The sequence below is a fragment of the Cricetulus griseus genome, assembly GCF_003668045.3.
Source record: "Cricetulus griseus strain 17A/GY chromosome 1 unlocalized genomic scaffold, alternate assembly CriGri-PICRH-1.0 chr1_1, whole genome shotgun sequence".
Classification (NCBI taxonomy): Eukaryota; Metazoa; Chordata; class Mammalia; order Rodentia; family Cricetidae; genus Cricetulus; species Cricetulus griseus.
The window spans coordinates 152,537,633-152,558,434 of NW_023276807.1; the positions used below are offsets into that span (position 1 = coordinate 152,537,633).

At 41.3% G+C, this 20,802-nt stretch overlaps 2 pseudogenes; one reads left to right on the forward strand and one right to left on the reverse strand.

Annotated features, from left to right (window-relative positions):
* Positions 1-16,718, reverse strand: part of LOC113831427 — a 39,158-nt pseudogene extending 22,440 nt beyond the window's left edge.
* On the forward strand, positions 1,425-4,644 carry LOC100758049 (annotated as a pseudogene).
* Positions 16,719-20,802: the final 4,084 nt, after the last annotated feature.

Here is a 20,802-nt window from a genome sequence, read left to right on the forward strand (position 1 = left end):
GGCCTGGGGACCTCCATGCTCAGCTAACCGCCAAGTAGTCAAGCACCCCACCACTTAGGTCCAGACACCTGCTCTGGCCTGAGAGCAATTAACACCCATTCCTCCCCACTTCCTCTTTCTCTGCTTCCTCCTTTCTCCTTAAAAACCCCTTGTTTAAAATAAATAGAGTCCTTGACAAGGAAAAACTGCTTGGTCTCGCTTTTCTTTCCCACCCATTATTTTCAGGCTTAGTCCACCTTGGACCCATGAATTACAGGAGCCCCACGGGCCGGGGCATTATGTAATAATAATACATGTGTTGTTGGCAAACTGAGAAGACATTCTATGTCCATGGCTACTTCATTAAATAGCCATCATAAAGACTCATTAAGATAAGTCTCCCCTGGGCAGTCTATGGGACCTCTGGTCATGGAACATAATTTATCCCTAGTACATGAATGGGCTTTGGGAACCCATTCCCCATAGATGGATACTCTCTCAGCCTAGAAATATGGGAGAGGACCTAGGCCCTGCCCAAATGATGTGACAAAATATGGTGACCCCCATGGAAGGCTTCATCCTCCCTGGGGAACAGAGGAGGGATGGGATGGGGAGTTGTTGGGGGGCATGGAATAATGGGAGGGAGAGGGAACTGGGTCTGATATATAGAATAAGATTGTTTCTAATTTAAATAAAATGATAAGCCTCCATATAATTGAGCCTGTACATCCTTCCTCCTTAAAGATTTGAATGTATTAGGTAAATATACAAGCAAACACTCAAGCTACAGACGGGTTAATCCTACCATAGCCATAGACACGACTTGCTCCAGTAGTTCTTACCTTATTTCTGAAACATCAGCAGCTTCTCCTTGTTCTTTTGTTTTCCAAGTGATTTCTGAATTTGATGCCTAGCTAAATTAATGATCCCTACCTCTACTTCTGCTTTACAGTAAGACCTTACTAGTTCTTAATATACTTCTATTTTTATTTCAAGAACGTAATAGTATTTATTTATTATATAAAATTAGTCATGACACCTGGAAAATGTACAGAAATTATGAGAATAGAAATTTATATTTACCATTAATGGGGGTTTATTTTTTTTGCATGGAGAAACTTGAGCTTAAACAAATGACAAGCAAATCCATGTCCATCCATGGTTTAGGTGCTTTAATACTCTGAGATGGTTACACAGAGGGAAGGTGTGAAGGAATGCAATCACCAGAATGTTCAAAATACATTCTTTGAGTCTGTGATTGAACAGACTATCCCATAGCAGGGCGTAAATACTTCATGCCATATATAAATTTTTTATATAAAGAAAATATTATCTGAATAATTACTGGGACATGCGCGTTCCAGCAGAAGGGGGGTAAAATTTCCTAACTTTAGGAATTGGTGGCAAGTCACCAGGGCGCTTCCCTGCGTCCCGATGTGCATACCATGTCGAGGCGCAAGCAGGAGAAGCCCCAGCACATCAGCTCGGAGGAGAACCAGGGCGAGGAGCTGCTGCAGCAGGTGAGCCCCGACCTCGCAGAGGCGCCAGCGGCGGAGGAACCGGGTGCTCCAGTGAACTCCCCAGAGAATGGTGATGAAGTGACAGAGGATATGGCCCTGGTGAAGCTCCCGCGGTGGGAGGAGACTCACATCTGTGAGAAGTGTGCTGAGTTCTTCAGTCTCTCTGAGTTCGTGGAACACAAGAAAAGCTGCACTAAAAATCCCCCTGTCCTCATTATGAATGACAGTGAGGGGCCAGTGCCTTCAGAGGACTTCCCCAGAGCTGTCCTGAGCCACCAGTCTGACAGCCCAAGCAATAAGGACAGTCACCAGGACAACAGCAGCAGCTCAGCTCAGCGAGCTCAAAGAAAAAGCTGGGCATGGACTCCATCCTGTACTTAAAAGACAGAGACTACCCTGCCATCTACATCCCAGAACATAAGCTACTTACCCAAAGGCAAAGTGGCCAACACCAATGTGACTCTGCAAGTGCTCCGTGGCACCATGGTGGCAGTGAAGCAGCGGAGTGTGGATGCCCCCTGCAGCCCCCGTGCCAGTTACCCACAGCATCCCATGGGTCCTAGAGCAGATTCTATGTCTGCAGCAGCAGCAGCAGCTCCAGCAGATCCAACTCACCGAACAAATCCGTGTTCAAGTGAACATGTGGGCCGCACATGCCCTCCACTCTGGAGTGGCAGGTGCGGAACATTCTGAAGGCCTTTAAGCAACCATGTGTCTCAATAGGTATCCATATCCCAGCAGGTGTCTGCTGCTGTGACTCTGCTCAGTCAGAAATCCTCAAACCCAGCTCTGTCTCTAGATGCCTTGAAACAAACCAAGGTACCTCATACCAATGTCCCCTCTACAACAGGCTCACTGTCCACGCGGTTTATGCCCTTCACCTTGAAGCCTGATGGGACTCGGGTTCTCCCCAACTTCGTGTCTGGCTCCCAAGTGCCCTGCTACCTCAGTTCTCAGGTTCTGTGCTCCTTCAGAGTCCCTTCTTTCCTGTGGCACTTGACCCATCCAAGATAGGGAAAGGGAAGCCCCCAAACGTCTCTGCAACTGCGATGGATGTCAAGGTCAAGGATGAGACTGTCCTCGGCAAGCAAAAGTGTAAGCACTGTAGCAAGGTTTTTGGGACCGATAGTTCTCCGCAGATCCACCTCCGCTCCCACACTGGAGAGAGACCTTATGTGTGCTGTCTGTGGTCACCGATTCACCACCAAGGGCAACCTCAAGGTACACTTCTATCGACACCCTCAGGTGAAGGCAAACCCCCAGCTGTTTGCTGAATTCCAGGACAAAGCAGCAGCAGGCACCGGCTCCCCCTATGCACCCTCTGCCCCCATTCCTGTAGATGAATCAAGTCTCTCTGTAGAAACCAAGCCTGTCCATGTCATGGAACACCTTCCACTGGGCTACCTTAAAAGCTCACTTCAGGTCCTAACCCCAAGGACCTCATGGGTAGCTACTTGCCCAACAACATGCAGCCAGGGCCTTCTCCAGAAAGTGAGGTGGGACTTCTGCTACTTGGAGGGCGGGGACGCTTGCAAATAATCCCCCAAGGGTTGGGGGCCTCCAGGGGAGTGGGACCCCGGAGTCAGGATCAGAGACCCTGAAACTGCAGCAGCTTATGGAGAACATTGACAAGGCCACTGCCAACCCCAACCAGTGTTTCATTTGTCATCGAGTACTCAGCTGTCAGAATTCCCTCAAGATGAATTACTGGACCCACACAGAGAGACGGGACCAGTGCAAGGTATGTGGCCCGGTCTTCTCCACCAAAGGTAACCTGAAGACGCACCTTGGGGTTCACCAAACCAACATGGCTGCAAAAACACAGCACTCATGCCCCATCTGTCAGAAGTTCACCAATGCCGCCACGTTACAGCAACATATCCGAATGCACATGGGTGGCCAGATTCCTAACACGCCCCTGCTGGAGAGCCCCTGTGACTTTACAGGTCCTGAGCCCATGGTTGTCAGCGAGAATGGCAGTGCCAATGCCGTCTGCCAGGAAGACTCGGTGGAAAGGATGGAAGCAGATGACATCTGCTCGCAGGATATTCCTGGTGGCTCCTCAAAGGACTCCCAATCAGTTCCCGGTACCCACCTGGTATCACCCATTCAGGACTTTTCTGTGATGGCTTCCCTGGATACTCAGGGGAAAGGGCCTCCTCCCCCTTTGGGCCTTTGGTGGTAGAGCAGCCGAGAAAATGTCTCAGTAGAGAGTGACAACTGCCTAACCAATGACTCATGGGTGACCAAGAGTGTCGGAGTCAAAGCCTAGATGCCGAGGAAACCATGTGTTTACAGGCAGTGTCCCCTGCCAACAGCCAAGCAGAAAGTGTCAAGTCCCGGTCTCCCGAGGTGAACAAGGCGGAGGGCATCAAGGTGGAGGCCATTAAGGCAGAGGGCATCAAGGCCGAGGGCATGGAGAGCTGCCACATTGACATGGAAGCTCGTGCTGGCATCCCATCAACTTATAGCCATGCACAGCCCACCTATGTCAAAGTTGAAGTTCCTGGCACCTTTGTGGGACCCTCCAGCATGTCCTCAAGCACAACACCTTTGGTAGCAGTGAGCCACGCCGCCAGGCCAAGCAACACTGCTGTACACGGTGTGGAAAGAACTTCTTGTCTGCCAGCGCCGTTCAGATCCATGAGCGGACACACATGGGAGAAATTCCTTTTGTCTGCAACGTATGTGGGCGAGCCTTCACCATGAAAGGCAATCTGAAGGTACACTACATGATACATAGGGCCAACAACAACACCACCCGCAGGGTCAGGAAGCTGGCCATGGAGAACCCCATGGCTATCCTGAGTGCAGAGGGAAAGAGAGTGTCTGAGGCCTTTCCCAAGGAACTCCTGTCCCCCACAGTGAGCGTGGACCCCCACCACATGGAACCAGTACACGAGCATTCTCAATGGGGGTCTGGCCATGAAGAACAATGAGATCTCTGTGATCCAGAGTGGAGGCATCCCCACCCTGCCGATGTCCCTGGGGGCCAGCTCTGTTGTGAGTAATGCCACACTTAACAAGCTCGAAAGTTCTCAGTCTGCTGTGAGCAGGAACATGGAGAAGCCTGCTGTTCCTGACAGTGTGGACCAAGCACCAGTTCCCCCACTTTCTGGAGGAAAACAAGATTGCAGTCAGCTAAGGAGGAAGAGGAGGGGTGTAGCTGGAGTGAGATCTACTCCATCGTTTAGCTTTCTTAAGAGACTCCTGCTTTTTCTCTTCCTTAAACACAAGTGAACAGAGCCGTGGGCAGGTCCTACAATCTTGATTGTTGCTATGTTGCTTTCCAAGAAAAAGAAAACAAAGGAAAAAAAAATCCAAAACAGACTTTGTGGAAAGAAGCGGGTTTTGTTACTTGGGACAAACAGTACACTAGAGGCTTTGTGTGACCGCCTGGCTGTTTCCAAAGGCTGTCACCTGTTTCAAAGTGAAACAGTGGGGCAAATTGAACCACAGTGGAAGTGACAACTACTTACCTCAATCCAGGGGTGAGGGTACTGTATAGTGACTAATTCGGGTCAGTGGACATCTTTGTAGGGACCTGGTTTATGTGCCTACCGACCCTGTATTCATCTTTTGTTTTTGAATGTACCTTAAGAGAAAGGAAGAAAAGAAACCTCAGAAAACTAAGGTGGTCCAATCAGCCCACTTCCTTAAACCTTAGATCCTTTGTAGGATGCCCACAAAATGACCCTGGTCCCTAGGGAGCCCACCACTTACCCTGCTGCTCATTTAAATGGTTTGGAGCCCCAAAACTGCCTCCTGCCCCACCCCCCACCCCCACATCTCCTACAAACTACTTTCTTCACAGACCCTGGAGTGGACAGGCAACAGAGCTGGTATCTCAGGTGATTTCACCTGGTTCTGCAGTGCTCCCTACATTGTTGAACTGCATGCTCCTCCCTAGGGAGAAACTCCTAGCAGGCAGAAGATTTTCATACCACCCTCTGCCATTATGAGGTTATAGTGTTCAGACAGGCAGGTCTTGGATGTGAGGGCTTATTTATCTACCTCATTTATTTTTATTTTTGTAGCCAAAAAAATATAAGTCTCTATTTTGCTATTTTGTGACCACAAAGTATTCCCAGGTCTTAAATTTAGGAGATAATGTGGTGAGAAGGGCCAGATGTTCAAGATGTCTCCATGCTTGGTTCTGTGCTTTATTTTTTTTGATTATGTTTTTGATTATATTATTTTTTGATTATATGTGTAATCATTTTGAGCAGCTATTGTAACAGTGTTCTGATGGTTTAATGAGGGAGGAGGGACATACTTCTAGCCCTGGGTAGAAGATTTCTTCCTGCCCATGGAATGCCATTGCCAAAATGAGAATGGGAACTCATCCACCACTTTCCCTTCCTCTTTCTTGTTGCACCTGATTTTAGGATCCACAACGTTTTTTTCTGCCAAGTTGTGCCTTTCCTTCTGGGATTGTTAAGTGAGCCCTGTGATAAAGTCTTTGCTGGTTAGCCAGTTCAGCTGTTTACACTGTGAAGTGGATATTGTTACAGAGAACACACCAGCCTTGGCTTTCTCATACACTGTGAAAGAATGTGTGAACTACACTGTAGTTTTACCTGCTGATACTGTCTGTAGAAAAATAAACTTTGAATTTCCCTGCGCAAAAAAGATAATATTATCTATATAAATAATTATTAGACTATAAATTTATGTGATTCCCTGTTCTATACTTCTTTGTTTTCTTAAATATTTTTTTATTTATTTGTTCAAGATAGGGAACAAGCTTGTTTCACATGTAAGTCCCTTCTCCCTCACCCTCCTCTCACCCCATCCCTCCCACCCCAACCTACCCCCCACTCCATCCACCCACCACTCCCCAGGCAGGGTAGGGCCCTCAACAGGGGCTCTGCAGTGTCCACCAAATCTTCCTGTGCTGGGCCTGGGCCCTTCCCCCTGTGTCCAGGGACAGAGTGTATCTCTTCATGTGGGATGGTCTCTCAAAGTCCCTTCTTACACCAGGGAAAAATACTAATCCACTACTAGAGCCTCCATGGAGTGCAGAGGCCTCCTTATTGACGTCCATGTTCAGGGGTCTGGATCAGTCTTGTACTGGCCTCCCAGACAGCATCTGGGGTCGATGTGCTCTCCCTTGTTCAGGCCTACTGTTCCTGTGGGTTTCTCCAACCTGGTACAGACCCCTTCAATATTCATTCCTCCATCTCTTCAACTAAATTCCCGATTTCAGGTCAGTATGTATCTGTGGATGTCTGTCTCTGCTTCCATCAGCCACTAGATGGCATAAAGAGAAGTCATCACTCTCATTTTAGGGGAAGGGCTTTTAGGTTATACTCTCCACCCTTGCATGGATTATCAGATTGTGTCATCCTTGTGGGTCTCTGGAGATCTCCCTAGTTCCAGATCTCTTCTTGAACCTATAGTGGCTCCCTCTGGTATGATATCTCTCATTCTGCTCTCTCTCCTCTATTCTTCCCCCAACTCAATATTTCTGCTCCTCCATTTCCTCTCCTCTACTCGTCTTCTCTTGTTCTTATTGTGGCAGTTCACTCTCCCCTACCCTCATGCTCCCTATTAACTGAGGAGTTCATTCCACTTCCCATTCCCATTTACCACTTAGAGTCCTTCATGTTTCCTAGTTTCTTTGGTGAAGAGGATTATAGGCTGGTAATCCTTTGCTCTATGTCTAAAATTCATATATGAGTGAGTACATACCATGTTTGTCTTTTTGTGACTGGGTTACCTCACTCAGGATGGTTTCTTCTAGTTCCATCCATTTGCCTGCAAATTTCAAGATTCCATTGCTTTTTTCTGCTGAGTAGTACTCCATTGTATGACTGTACCACATTTTCTCTATCCGTTCTTCAGTTGAGGGACATCTAGGTTGCTTCCAGGTTCTGGCTATTACAAGCAATGCTGCTATGAACATGATTGAACATATGTCCTTGTTGTATGAACATGCACTATTTGGGTATACACCAAAGAAGGAATGGCTGGATCTTGAGGTATACTGATTCCCATTTTTCTGAGCAACCACCATACTGATTTCCAGAGTGGTCTTACAAGTTTGCACTCCCACCAGCAATGGAGGAGTGTTTCTTTTCCTCCACATCCTCTCCAGCATAGATTGTCATTGGTATTTTTTATTTTAGCCATTCTGACAGGTGTGAGGTGGTAGTATCTCAGAGTTGTTTTGAGTTGCATTTCTCTGATGGCTAAGGATTTTGAGCACTTTCTTAAGTGTCTTTCAGCCATTTCAGATTCCTCTGTTGAGAATTCTCTATTTAGATCTGTACCCCACTTTTTAATTTCATCATTTGGTGTTTTGGTGGGTACCTTCTTGAGCTCCTTATATATTTTGGAAATCAGCCCTTTGTCAGATGTGGAATTGGTGAAGATCTTTTCCCACTCTGTTTTGTCTTACTGACTGTTTCCTTTGCCTTGCAGAAGCTTCTCAGGTTCAGGATATCCCATGTATTTATTGCAGACCTCAATGTCTGAGCTACTGGCATAATGTTCAGGAATCGGTCTCTGTGCCAGTTTGTTCAAGGGTAATTCCCACTTTCTCTTCTAGAGGATTCAGTGTGGCTGGATTTATGGTGAGATCTTTGATCCATTTGCACTTAATTTTTGTGCATGGTGACAGGTATGGATCTATCTGCAATCTTCTGCATGTCCAAATCCAATTGTACCAGCACCATTTGTTGAAGATGCTATCTTTTTTCCATTGTATAGATTTGGCACCTTTGTCAAAAATAAGGTGTTCATAGGTTCGTGGGTTAATATCAGGGTTTTCAATTCGATTCCATTGGTCTATCTGTCTATTTTTGTGCCTAATCCAAGCTGTTTTCTGAACTATGGCTCTATAGTAGAGCTTGAAGTCGGGGATGGTGATGCCTCCAGAAGATCCTTTATTGTAAAGAGTTGTTTTGGCTAACCTAGGCTTTTTATTTTTCCATATAACGTTGAGTATTGTTCTTTCAATGTCTGTGAAAAACTGTGTTGGGATTTTGATGTGGATTGCATTGAATCTGTAGATTGCTTTTAGCAGGATTGCCATTTTTACTATGTTAATTCTACCTATCCAAGAGCATGGGAGATCTTTCCATTTTCTGGTATCTTCTTTAATTTCTTTCTTTAAAGTCTCAAAGTTCTTTTTGTACAGGTCTTTCACTTTTTTGTTTAATGTTACCCCAAGATATTTTATGTTGCTTGTGGATATTGTGAAAGGTGATGTTTCTCTGATTTCTTTCTCATTGGATTTATCATCTGTATATAGTTGGGCTACTGATTTTTTGAGTTAATTTTGTATCCTGCTACCTTGCTGAAGGTGTTTATCAGCTGTAGCAGTTCCCTGGTAGAGCTTTTCAGTTCACTTATGTAGACTATCATATCATCTGGAAATAGTGAAAGTTTGACTTCTTCCTTTCCAATTTGTATCCCTTTGATTCCCATTTCTTGTCTTATTGCTCTACCTAGAACTTCAAGTACAATATTGAAGAGATATGGAGAGAGTGGACAGCCTTGTGTTGTTCCTGATTTTAGAGGAAACACTTTGAGTTTCTCTCCATTTAGTTTGATGTTGGCTATTGGTTTGGTGTATACTGTGTTTATCATGTTTAGATATGATACTGTTATTGCTGTTCTCTCCAAGATCTTTATCATGAAGGGATGTTAGATTTTGTCAAAGGCTTTTTCAGTGTCTAGTGATTTGATCATGTGGTTTTTCTTTTTCAGTTTGTTTATATGGTGGATTACATTGATGGATTTTTGTATGTTGAACCATCTTTGCATGCCTGGAATGAAGCCTACTTGATCATGGTGGATGATTTTTCTGACATGTTCTTGGATTTGGTTCCTCAATATTTTATTGAGTATTTTAGCATCAATGTTCATGAGGGATATTGGTCTGTAGTTCTCTTTGTTAGTCATATCTTTGTGTGGCTTGGGTATCAAAGTGATTGTAGCATAGTAGAAAGAGTTTGGCAATATCCCATCTGCTTCTATTGTGCAGAACAGTTTGAGGAGTACTGGAATTAGCTCTTATTTGAATTTCTGGTAGAATTCTGCAGTGAAGCCATCTGGCTCCGCCTTTATTTGGTTGGGAGGCTTTTGATGACTGCTTCTATTTCATTAGGGGTTATAGGTCGATTTAAACTGTTTATCTGATCTTGGTTTAATTTTAGTAAGTGATATTTATCCAGAAAATTGTCCATTTTCTTTAGATTTTTGAATTTTGTGGAGTACAGGTTTTCAAAGTATGACCTGAAGATTCTCTGGATTTCCTCAGTGTCCATTGTTATATCCCCCTTTTCATTTCTGATTTTGTTAATTAGCATGCTCTCTCTCTCTCTGCCTTTTGGTTCATTTGGCTAGAGGTTTGTCTATCTTGTTGATCTCAAAGAATCAACTCTTTGTTTCATTGATTCTTTGTACTGTTTTCCTAGATTCTACTTTGTTGATTTCGGCCCTCAGGTTGATTATTTCCTGGCATCTACTCCTCCTCGGTGAGTTTGCTTCTTTTTGCTCTAAATCTTTCAGTTGTTCTGTCCATTCTCTAATGTGACTTTTCTCCAGTTTCTTCATGTAGGCAATTGGTGCTATGAACTTTCCTCTTAGTACTGCTTTCAGAGTGTCCGATAAGTTTGGGTACATTGTGTCTACATTCTCATTAAATTCTAGGAAGTCTTTAATTTCTTTTTTTTTTTTATTTCTTCCTCAACCCAGGAATGGTGCAATTGGGTGTTATTAATTTTCCACAAGTATGCAGGTTTTCTGCAATTCGTATTGCTGTTGAATTCTAGCTTTAATGCATGGTGATCTGATAAGATACAGGGGGTTAATTCAATTTTTTGTATCTGTGGAGGTTTGCTTTGCTGCCAACTATGTGGTCAGTTTTAGAGAAGGTTCCCTGTGGCGCTGAGAAGAAGGTATATTTTTTTGTGTTTGGATGGAATGTTCTATAGATATCTGTTAAACCCAGTTGGGTCATAACTTCTGTCAGATCCTTTGTTTCTTTGTTAAGTTTCTGTCTGGTGGTCCTGTCTAGTGGTGTAAGTGGTGGTTGAAGTCTGCTACTATAAGTGTGAGTGGTTTTATATGTGCTTTGAGCTTTAGTAATGTTTCTTTTACAAATGTGGATGCCTTCGTATTTGGAGCATAGATGTTCAGGATTGAGACTTCATCTTGATGGACTTTTCCTGTGATGAGTATGAACTGCCCTTCTTCATCTCTTTTGATTGATTTTATTTTAAAGTCCAATTTGTTACATATTAGGATTGCTACACCAGCCTGTTTCTTTAGCCCATTTGATTGGAAAATCTTTTCCCATCCTTTTACTCTGAGGTATCGCCTGTCTTTGAAATTGAGGTGTGTTTCTTGTAAACAGCAGAAGGATGGATTCTGTCTTCATATCCATTCTGTTAGCCTATATCTTTTTATGGGTAAGTTAATACCATTGACATTTAGGGATATTAATGTCCATTGTTCTTTGGTTCTTGTTTGTTTTGGATTTATTGTTGGTGTTGTCATTAATGTGGAATTCGCCCTCCTGTTTCTTTCTGTGTTTGGTAAAATTAGATTATCTATTGTCTGTGTTTTTGTGTGTGTAGTTATGTTCGTTGGGTTGGAGTTTTCCTTCCAGGACCCTCTGTAGTGCTGGATTTGTGGATATGTATTGTTTAAATCTGTTTTTTTGACATGGAATATCTTGTTTTTTCCATCTATAGTGATTGAAAGATTTGCTGGGTACAGTAGTCTGGGTTGACATCCATGCTCCCTTAGTGCTTGGATCTATCCAAGACCTTCTGTCTTTCAGAGTTTCCATTGAGAAGTAGGGTGTGATTCTGATAGGTTTGCCTTTATATGTTACTTGGCCTTTTTCCTTTGCTGCTCTTAATATTTTCTCTTTATTCTGTAGATTTGGTATTTTGATTATTATGTGTTGGGGGGACTTCTTTTTGTGGTCCAATCTGTTTGTTGTCCTGTAAGCTTCTTGTACTTTCATAGGCATATCCTTCTGTAGGTTGGGGTAGTTTTCTTCTATGATTTGGTTGAATATGTTTTCTGTACCTTTGAGCAGTGTTTCTTTACCTTCTTCTATACTTATTATTCTTATGTTTGGTCTTTTCACGGTGTCCCATATTTCCTGTATATTTTGTGTTAGGGATTTGTTGGACTTGAGGTTTTCTTTGGTTGATGAATGTATATCCTCTAACAAGTCTTCAATAGCTGAGATTCTGTCTTCCATCTCTTGAATTTTATTAGTTATACTTACATCTTTAGTTCCTGATCCTTTATCCAGCTTTTCCATTTCCAACATGGACTCATTCTGTGTTTTCTTTATTGTGTCTATTTCAGCTTTCATGCTTTGAACTGTTTCAAGAACTTCCTTCACTTGTTTGGTTGTTTTTACTTGGGTTTCTTTAGATTCTTTAAGAGATCTGTTTATTTTTTGAATTTTTCGGTTTGTCTTTTCCTCCATCTCATGTAATTTTTTGCTTGTTTTTTCTTCTATTTCTTAAAGGATTTTCTTGTTTCCTCTTTAAAGGTCTCTATCATCTTGCCAAGATAATTTTTGAGATCCATATCTTCTTCATGCTGTGTGTTGGGCTTTTCAGATCTTGCTGGAGTGGAGTCCCTAGATTCTGGTGGTGTCATATTGGTCTTTCTGTTGTTGAGTGATATCTTATTCTGTCTTCTTTCCATATTTAGTTCTAGTGGGTGCAGGTGGTGTCTGTCTATCTCCTCTTGTGACCCAGTGGTGTGTGGGGGCCAGGAATTCAATGTCCGCAGCTCTTGATGGTCTTGCCTCTCCTGTTTCCTCCCTCTCGTTGTGGATCAGTTGGCAGAAAGGGAAGGAAGAGTGAGGTGTTACCAGATTCAGGGAGCTCTTCCCTGCTTGGGCGTGTCTACCCCAAGCAGGCAGGTACAGACCCCATGGGGTGAAGGATTGTTTGGACAGGGGTTGGGTAAGAGCAGAGGCTCACTCACCTCATTGTGGATCAGTCTGCGAAAAGCTGTTCTATACTTCTTAAGCGTATTTTTTAAATGAGAAATATGTGTAAAATAAATAGGTAATGCCTTATAGTAACCCTGTAAGCTTTGGCTGGTAATCACATGACCTTCCTGAATGTCCTGTATCAATTGTGAACTACATGATTCTATCTTACCAATGATATCTTACAGTCCACTGTGTGTGAAAATGTAATACTAAAATATATTATCAATTGCAACATTAAAAGGCAAATATATCTTATTTTTCATGCATATAAAATAGGATAAATATAATGAAACTTATCCCCCCATCTAGAGATAAAAAGTTAACTTACCCAAAATTTCAGTGTAAAATAGATCCCATTTCTTCTCAGTAAATGGCTGGAAGCAAAAGCCAAAATAAAGCAAGCATATCATCATATTTCCTACCCTCTCCAAGAATGTCATTTGACCACTTAATCCTTTCAAAATAATAGGTACATTTGAGGGAGGGATGAGAAATCTACCACTGTACTTTTCTATTGTGTAGCCAGGAAAATAGCAAATGCTGTACACAAAGGATATATGGAATAGTAACTCAGCTATCAGCTCACCACAGGGATAATTTGCATCTGAAAGAAGGACATCAGACTTTAACAGACTTTAATTCTTGCAGTTTCACCATAAGTAGTTTGTTCAAAACAGCTTCTTTGCAAAGATTTAGCCACAGATCAGAATATTGCCTATACACTTCATCCAGTGATGGAAAATATCTCAAGCATGTATCTTGTGGTACTTCTTTCATCCAGCCAATTACCCACTGTGTGTAAAAAAATTCTAGATCATCTTTACTGATAGATCTAGGAAAAGTCTCAAACTTCAGGCCAGGTGATTTTTGGGGATCAAGAAAGATGGAAGCTGAAGACCTAAGAACCATCACCTCATGACCTCTCTGTGCAAGTTCATCCAGTATTATCTTGATATTCATACAATGACTGAAATCTGTTGGCCATAGTATTCTGGGGCCCAGATTGTATCAGTTTCATGCTACAGAGGCTATCTGTTCCAGACTGATGCCTCTGTAGTGGAGACAGGGGCCAGCCAAATGGTCTCAGGTCCATCTCCGCGTCAGGGATGATGGGGAATGTACTATTGTGTATGTTTATCTTATTGATTGTTAAATAAAATACTGTTTGGCCAATGAGACAGCAAGTTAGATGGGACTAGGAGTCAAAGAGGATTCTGGGAAATGTAGTAGAGAAGTGGTGATCCAAGAAGGAAGTGACATAGCAAGGAGACTCATTTAAGCGAAGGAGAAACAGGAAGGGTCCCTTTTTCCACTTCCTCCTCCAGCATCAGGATGTGAGCCACTGGCAAGGAGGGACGCCGATAAGGCTTCTAATAAGATAAGTCTTATAAAATATATAGATTTATGATAATTAAGACTGAGCTAACAGATGAGGAATCCTAGTCATTGGACAGGCAGCTTTGAAGCTAATACAAGTTTCTGTGTATTCATTTGGGCCTAACTCGGGAGGGTGGTTGGAGTAAAGCATACATGTGGCTGTGGGGCTCGGGTGGCTTTTGGCAGAAAGATTTATCATAACAGAATGGTGTCAGTGAGTGGGATAACCACATGCCCCAAGATTCCCAGACAAAGAGGGAAACCTGCCACCACAACCTGCACTTTCAGGCTGCTGAGAGGCATTGGAGCAGCTTCCATATGCTTGCACTATCAAGGCACTCTTGGGCATTGTACTCAGCACTTCTGAGATGATAAAGACAGATCCAGATAAAGAAAAATCTCTAAAGGTTTACACTACATTTAAAAATATATGTAGGCTTGTGAGAGAAAAAGTAACAGGAGGAAATAGAGTAGCCGCTTGTGGTGGGCAACGCCGGTAGGATTTGCTGAAGGAAGCAGAGGCATGCGGATTTCCACAGAGAAACCCTGTCTCAGAAAAAAAGAAACAAAAGGAAGTAAAAGTAGAATAGTAAAACAGCCACCTAGAGATGAAAAATACACAGAGAATCTGGATACTAAATGCCATACTATTGTCTTTAAATTGTTTGATTGCCTAGGAAAGAATTACTGCTGCTAAAATACATTTGACTATAAATGCTGCTAAGTTAATCCAACGTATACATTTTAAAAATACTTTGACTTCAAAATTTAAGTCTAGGGACAGGCTATTTGGAAAAAGAATTTCTGTTTATGTTTCCACAGAAAATAAAAAGCTATGGATTCCTTCCAGACTAATATGGTTTGATCAAGCAAGACCTCCTGAAGCTGAGATGATACAGCCTTACAGACTACAAAAACAAGGACTTGGTCAGGTTTCTATGTTTCATCATGATTCCAATGGTATGAACATCACCCCTAATCAGCAGGAAGTAGTTTAGAAGGAACGACACACAAAACCCCAAATATTGTTTATAAATGTTTATTTTCATTTAAATGGGGTTAGTTATAATTGATAATGAGCATAGTCAATCTCTTTTTAAAGAAGAAAAAGGGGAATAGAATATAGGAATGAATACTTTGCATTGGTATGGATTTTCATTTATTGATACAACTCTAAGGTCAATTTTGTGATATGTATATATCTCCTCTTGTTTAGGTATTATGTTTATACAGATCTTTTAAAATGATATGCATAATTAAATACAGGTTATATAATCACAAATGATAGTCAGAACTTATATTTAGCTAGGTTTTCTAGATATAGAGATGTATTTGAGATGGTTAGGTATTCTTCAAACCTTTCAAAGACCTACAGAAATATGGCATTTAAATGGTTTAGGGCTTTTCTTGGCAGTAAGACACAACTGCTCCTGGCACACCAATTTTGTCAGAAAGGAGGATGGGCATCTAAGAAACTAGTTATGGAGTTTGCTTTCAACATGGCAAGATTAGCCATTTGGGTAAGAAACTGCTCTTGCCTGGACTGTTTGATGCTGTATAAACTAGACATGCAGGACCACAAGAAAGTAACTGCTGAACTTACAAAACAAGACAATACTGAAGGGTTCCTATTGAAATGGAGAAGTTTGCCAGACACACTATGGCCTGTGAGCTGAAGATGGATGCCCCAATGTTACAGTGGAACTTTGGGTGACTGTCCAGGTATTGAGATGTCTCTGTCAATTCTAGAGTTTATATATTATCCTTCTGTGGTCTTTGATAGAGTTGAAGACAGATAGTTTTCTTCAGCTATTATAAAAGATAGGTTATCCTTCTTTTTATTTAGATAGAAAAGAGGAGATGATGGGGAATGTACTACTGTGTATGTTTATCTTATTGATTGTTAAATAAATACTGTTTGGTCAATGAGACAGCAAGTTAGATGGGATTAGGAATAAAAGAGGATTCTGGGAAATGTAGTAGAGAAGTGGTGATCCAGGAAGGAAGTGACATAGCAAGGATACTCATATTTAAGCGAAGGAGACACAGGAAGGGTTCCTTTTTCCTCTTCCTCCTCCAGCGGCAGGATGTGAGCCACTGGCAAGGAGGGATGCCAATAAGGTGTCCAATAAGATAAGTCTTATAAAATATATAGATTTATGATGATTAAGACTGAGCTAACAGATGAGGAATCCTAGTCATTGGACAGGCAGCTTTGAAGCTAATACAAGTTTCTGTGTATTCATCCTGGCCTAACTCAGGCAGGCCATTGGAGTAAAGCGTATATGTGGTAATGGGGCTCGGGTGGCTTTTGGTGGAAAGATTTATCGCAACACAGGGGTGCAGAACTGGGAAACTCCTAGCTACCCAAAGGTGATAGAGAAGAGACACGGGCATCCTCTCATTTCAGGAGGGCTCTCAGTCCATGCTGGAAACTGGAGTCTCCGGTTTATTCCAGCATCCTCCTAAATAGCTTTCCAATAGTGGGGGTGACCACAGAAGGCATCTACTATCATGTATATAGCTGATATCAAATAATTCAAGAGTCACTTAAACAGTGTTTAGGCACTTAAGCAAGTTCTCTGAATAGGAGCCTGCACTCCTATGGCCTAGGTCTCTAGTTATGCAAACTAGAAGACATTCTACACTGAGGCCAAGCCTGCGGTATCATTTTAGCCAGCATCTGGAAAACAATGAGAGAATCAGGCTCCTGGAAAATGGAGAGTAGGTTTGGACCCTGAGAAACTTTATAATGGATAATTTTTGGTCCCTAACAATACTAACACTTTCCTACAATCCCCAGGTCTGAAGTAGTAATTTATTTGCAGGAGCAGCAGAAGAGACATCCACTTGACAGGCATCCTGGGAAATTACAAGGCTCCTGTTCATGTAATGTTCTCATTATATATCCTGGATATATATCTCTTTGTGCTTATATCTGAGTGGCAACTAAACTGTAAGTTAAAACATAACTTGGGTTGAGCAAATTTGACATAGTAAATGATTACACATAGTATATTGACTGAAGTTACACATTAAATTATTTAATGCCATTGTTAGTGTCTCTAATGTATGTATTGTGATGAAGTGTATTCCCTTACTGTTGTGTGGGAAACTTCTTTTCTGAAAGATACAACACAGGCAAACACATATGTATCATTCATGCCAGAAAAGCAGTTCACAAGAGATCATAGTCATGATTTCACCAAAGTCCAAATTTCAGAACCAGTGAGTATCTTGAGTTGTTTTCAGAGTTGGAAATTATTAAAAAGAGGCAAGTATACTGTGGCAATAACAGTCCTCCAAATGAGATAAAATTACAGTTGCAAATCAAAATAGTAAGTTAGGGAGAAAAAAGGTTCTGTCCTAGAATAAAAATAACTTGAAACAAAGAAGTAAATTTGATAAAGTTACAACAACTGAGTACATGTTGAACATTAAACATGCAAATTTTGCTATTATAGATGACAAAGGAGAAAATGAAAACTTATCAAAAATAATTCAGTACATTAACTTTCGGAAATATTCCCTCATAAAAAGATTGGGATATTCGGTGAAGGAAATTCAGAAGATATGGTATACACTATATCAAAATAAACAGCTATTTTTTGTGATTATCATGTTGTCAACATCCAAAACTGAGAAGCTTTTGTAAGGCAAAGACACTGTCAACAAAATAAAATGACAGCCCACAGAATGGGAAAACTTATTCACCAACCCCACATCTGATATAGGGCTGATCGCAAATATTTACAAAGAACTCATGAGGCTAGTTAAGAATACACCAAATAATCCAATTAAAAAGAGGGGTACAAAACTAAATAGAGAATTCTCATTGGAGGAATCTAAAATGGCAGAAGGACACATAAGAACGTGATCAACATCCTTAGCCATCAGGGAAATGAAAATCAAAACAACTCTGAGATACCATCTTACTCCTGTCAGAATGGCTAAAATCAAAGCCACCAATGACAGTGTATGCTGGAGATGATGTGGAGAAAGGGGAAATACTCCTCTACTGCTGGTAGCAGTGCCAACTCCCACAGCCACTTTGGAAATCAATATGGCCATTCCTCAGGAAAATGGGAATCAGTCTAACATAAGATCCAACAATTATGCTCTTAAGCATATAGCCAAAAGATGCACATTCATACAACAAGGACATCTGTTCAACGATGTTCATAACAGCATTAATTGTAATAGGCAGAACCTGGAAGCAAACTAAATGCCCGTCAACTGAGGAATGAATGGAGTAAATGTGAGAAACTTATACAATGGAGTACTACTCATCAGAAAACAAAACAAACATAAAAATGAAATCTTGAAATTTGCAGGCAGATGGATGGAACTAGAAGAAACTATCCTGACAGAGGTATCACAGTCACAAAAAGGAAAAAAAAATGGTATGTACTCACTCATATATGGATTTTGGACATAGAGCAAAGGAGTATCAGCCTACAATCCACACTGCCAGCAAAGCTACTAAACAAGGAGGACTCTAAGAGTGACATACATGGTCCTCCAGAGAATGGAAAAGGGACAAGATCTCCTGAGCTAATTGGGAGCATGGAGGAGGGAGAGGGAGCTAGAAGAAAGAGAGGGGAAGAACAGGAGGTGAGAGGAGGACATGAGAGACCAGGGGATTTAGTCAGGGGACTAATTGAGGAGATCAAGAGAAGATACTACAATAGAAGGAGCCAGTATAGTTTTAAAGAGAATTCTGGCACTAGGGCAATGTCCAGGTATCTACAAGTTTGACGCCAACTGACAATCTAAGCAGTGGTGAGAGGCTACCTTAAATGCCCTTCTCCTATAAGGAGATTGATGACTATCTTATATGCCATATAGAGCCTTTATCCAGTAGCTGGTGGAAACAGAGGCAGACACCCACAGATAAACAATGAAGTGAACTCTGGAATATTGTACTTGAAGTTGTAGCTAGAGGAATAAGACAAGAAAAGGAAATCAAAGGGAAACAAATTGGAAAGGAGAAAGTCAAACATTCACTATTTGCAGATTATATGATAGTCTACATAAGTGACTCAAAAAAGTCTACCAGGGAACTCCTACAACTGATAAACACCTTCAGGAAAGTAGTAGGATACAAAATTAACTCAAAAAAGAATCGGTAGCCCTACTATATACAGATGATAAATGCAATGAGAAAGAAATCAGAGAAACATCACCCTACACAATATCCACAAACAACAAAAAATATCTTGGGGTAACACTAAAAGAAAAAGTGAAAGACATGTACAGTAAGAACTTTGAGTCTTTAAAGAAAGACATTAAAGAAGATATTAGAAAATGGAAAGCTCTCCCATGCTTTTGGATAGGTAGGATCAACATAGTAAAAATGGCAATCTTGCCAAAAGTAATATACAGACTCAATGCAATCACCATCAAAATCCAACACAGATCTTTACAGACCTTTAAAGAACAATACTCAACTTTACATGGAAAAACAAAAAACAAAAAACAAAAAACCCCAGGGTAGCCAAAACAACTCTGTACAATAAAGGATCTTCTGGAGGCATCACCATCCCTAACTTCAAGCTCTAATATAGAGCCATAATTCTAAAAATAGCTTGGTATTGACACAAAAATTGACAGATAGACCAATTGAAAACCACACACCTAGAAACACCTTAGTTTTGACAAAGTTGCTAAATCTATACAATGGAAAGAAGATAGCATCTTCAACAAATGGTGCTGGCACAACTGGATGCAGACATCCAGAAGATTGAAGATAGATCCATATCTGTCACCATGCACAAAACTTAAGTGCAAATGGATCAAAGATTTCACCATAAATTCAGCCACACTATATCTTCTAGAAGGGAAAGAGGGAGATACCCTCGAACGAATTGGCACAGGAGACTGCTTACTGAACATTACATCAGTATTAATGACATTGAGATCTGCAATTAATAAATGGGTCCTCCTGAAACTGAGAAGCTTCTGTAAGGCAAAGGACACAATCAGTAAAACAAAACGACAGCCCACAGACTGGGAAAAAATCTTCACCAACCCTACGTCTGACAGAGGGCTGATTTCCAAAAAATATGATGAAGTCAATAAGCTCGCCATCAAACATTAAACAATGAAATTAAAAAGTGGGGGGTAGAACTAAATAGAGAATTCTCAACAGAGAAAACTGAAATGGCTAAAAGACACATAAGAAAGTGCTCAAAATCCTTGGTCATCAGAGAAATGCAAATCAAAACAATTCTGGGATACAACCTTATAGCATCCAGAATTGTTAAAATCAAAAACACAAATGACAATCTATTCTGGAGAGGATGTGGAGAAAAAGGAACACTTCTCCATTGCTAGTGGGAGTGCGAACCTATAAGACCACTTTGGAAATCAGTATGGCAGTTGCTCAGAAAAATGGGAATCAGTCTATCACAAGATCCAGCAATTCTTCCCAAATGAACACTTTCATTACTAATGTATCCACCAATTGACCTATTTTGTGATGTGATCTTCAAATTCCTGTTTCATCAAATAAATACAAAAAAATCTAAAACTTAAAGAAAACCAGTTTGTTGGGATCAGTAATAACCAAGATTACCTAAGGATCTCAGTACAAGTTCGTCAAGTTCAATCAGGCTCTCTCAATAGTGATCTGATGGCTGTATTCCATGTCACATCCCCACTCTTATACAACTTCCTGAGTTAAAGTAAGATGTCACTGGCATCTTACTTCAGCAGAAGAACTGAAGTAAGCTTTGTAGATAGCTTGGTGCAATGTAAATGCTTTTTTTTAATATTTGTTGTCCCTATGAACTCATGCATACATGCAACAATAAATCAATCAAGAAGTTAATGTGTAATTCCTACACTTCAAAGTTCACAATAAATGGGTAGCATCTGATGGTGTGGAATGTAGTTGTTCAATCAGAACTTTGGTGACCTAAAGGTCCCAAACCTTTGTTTTGC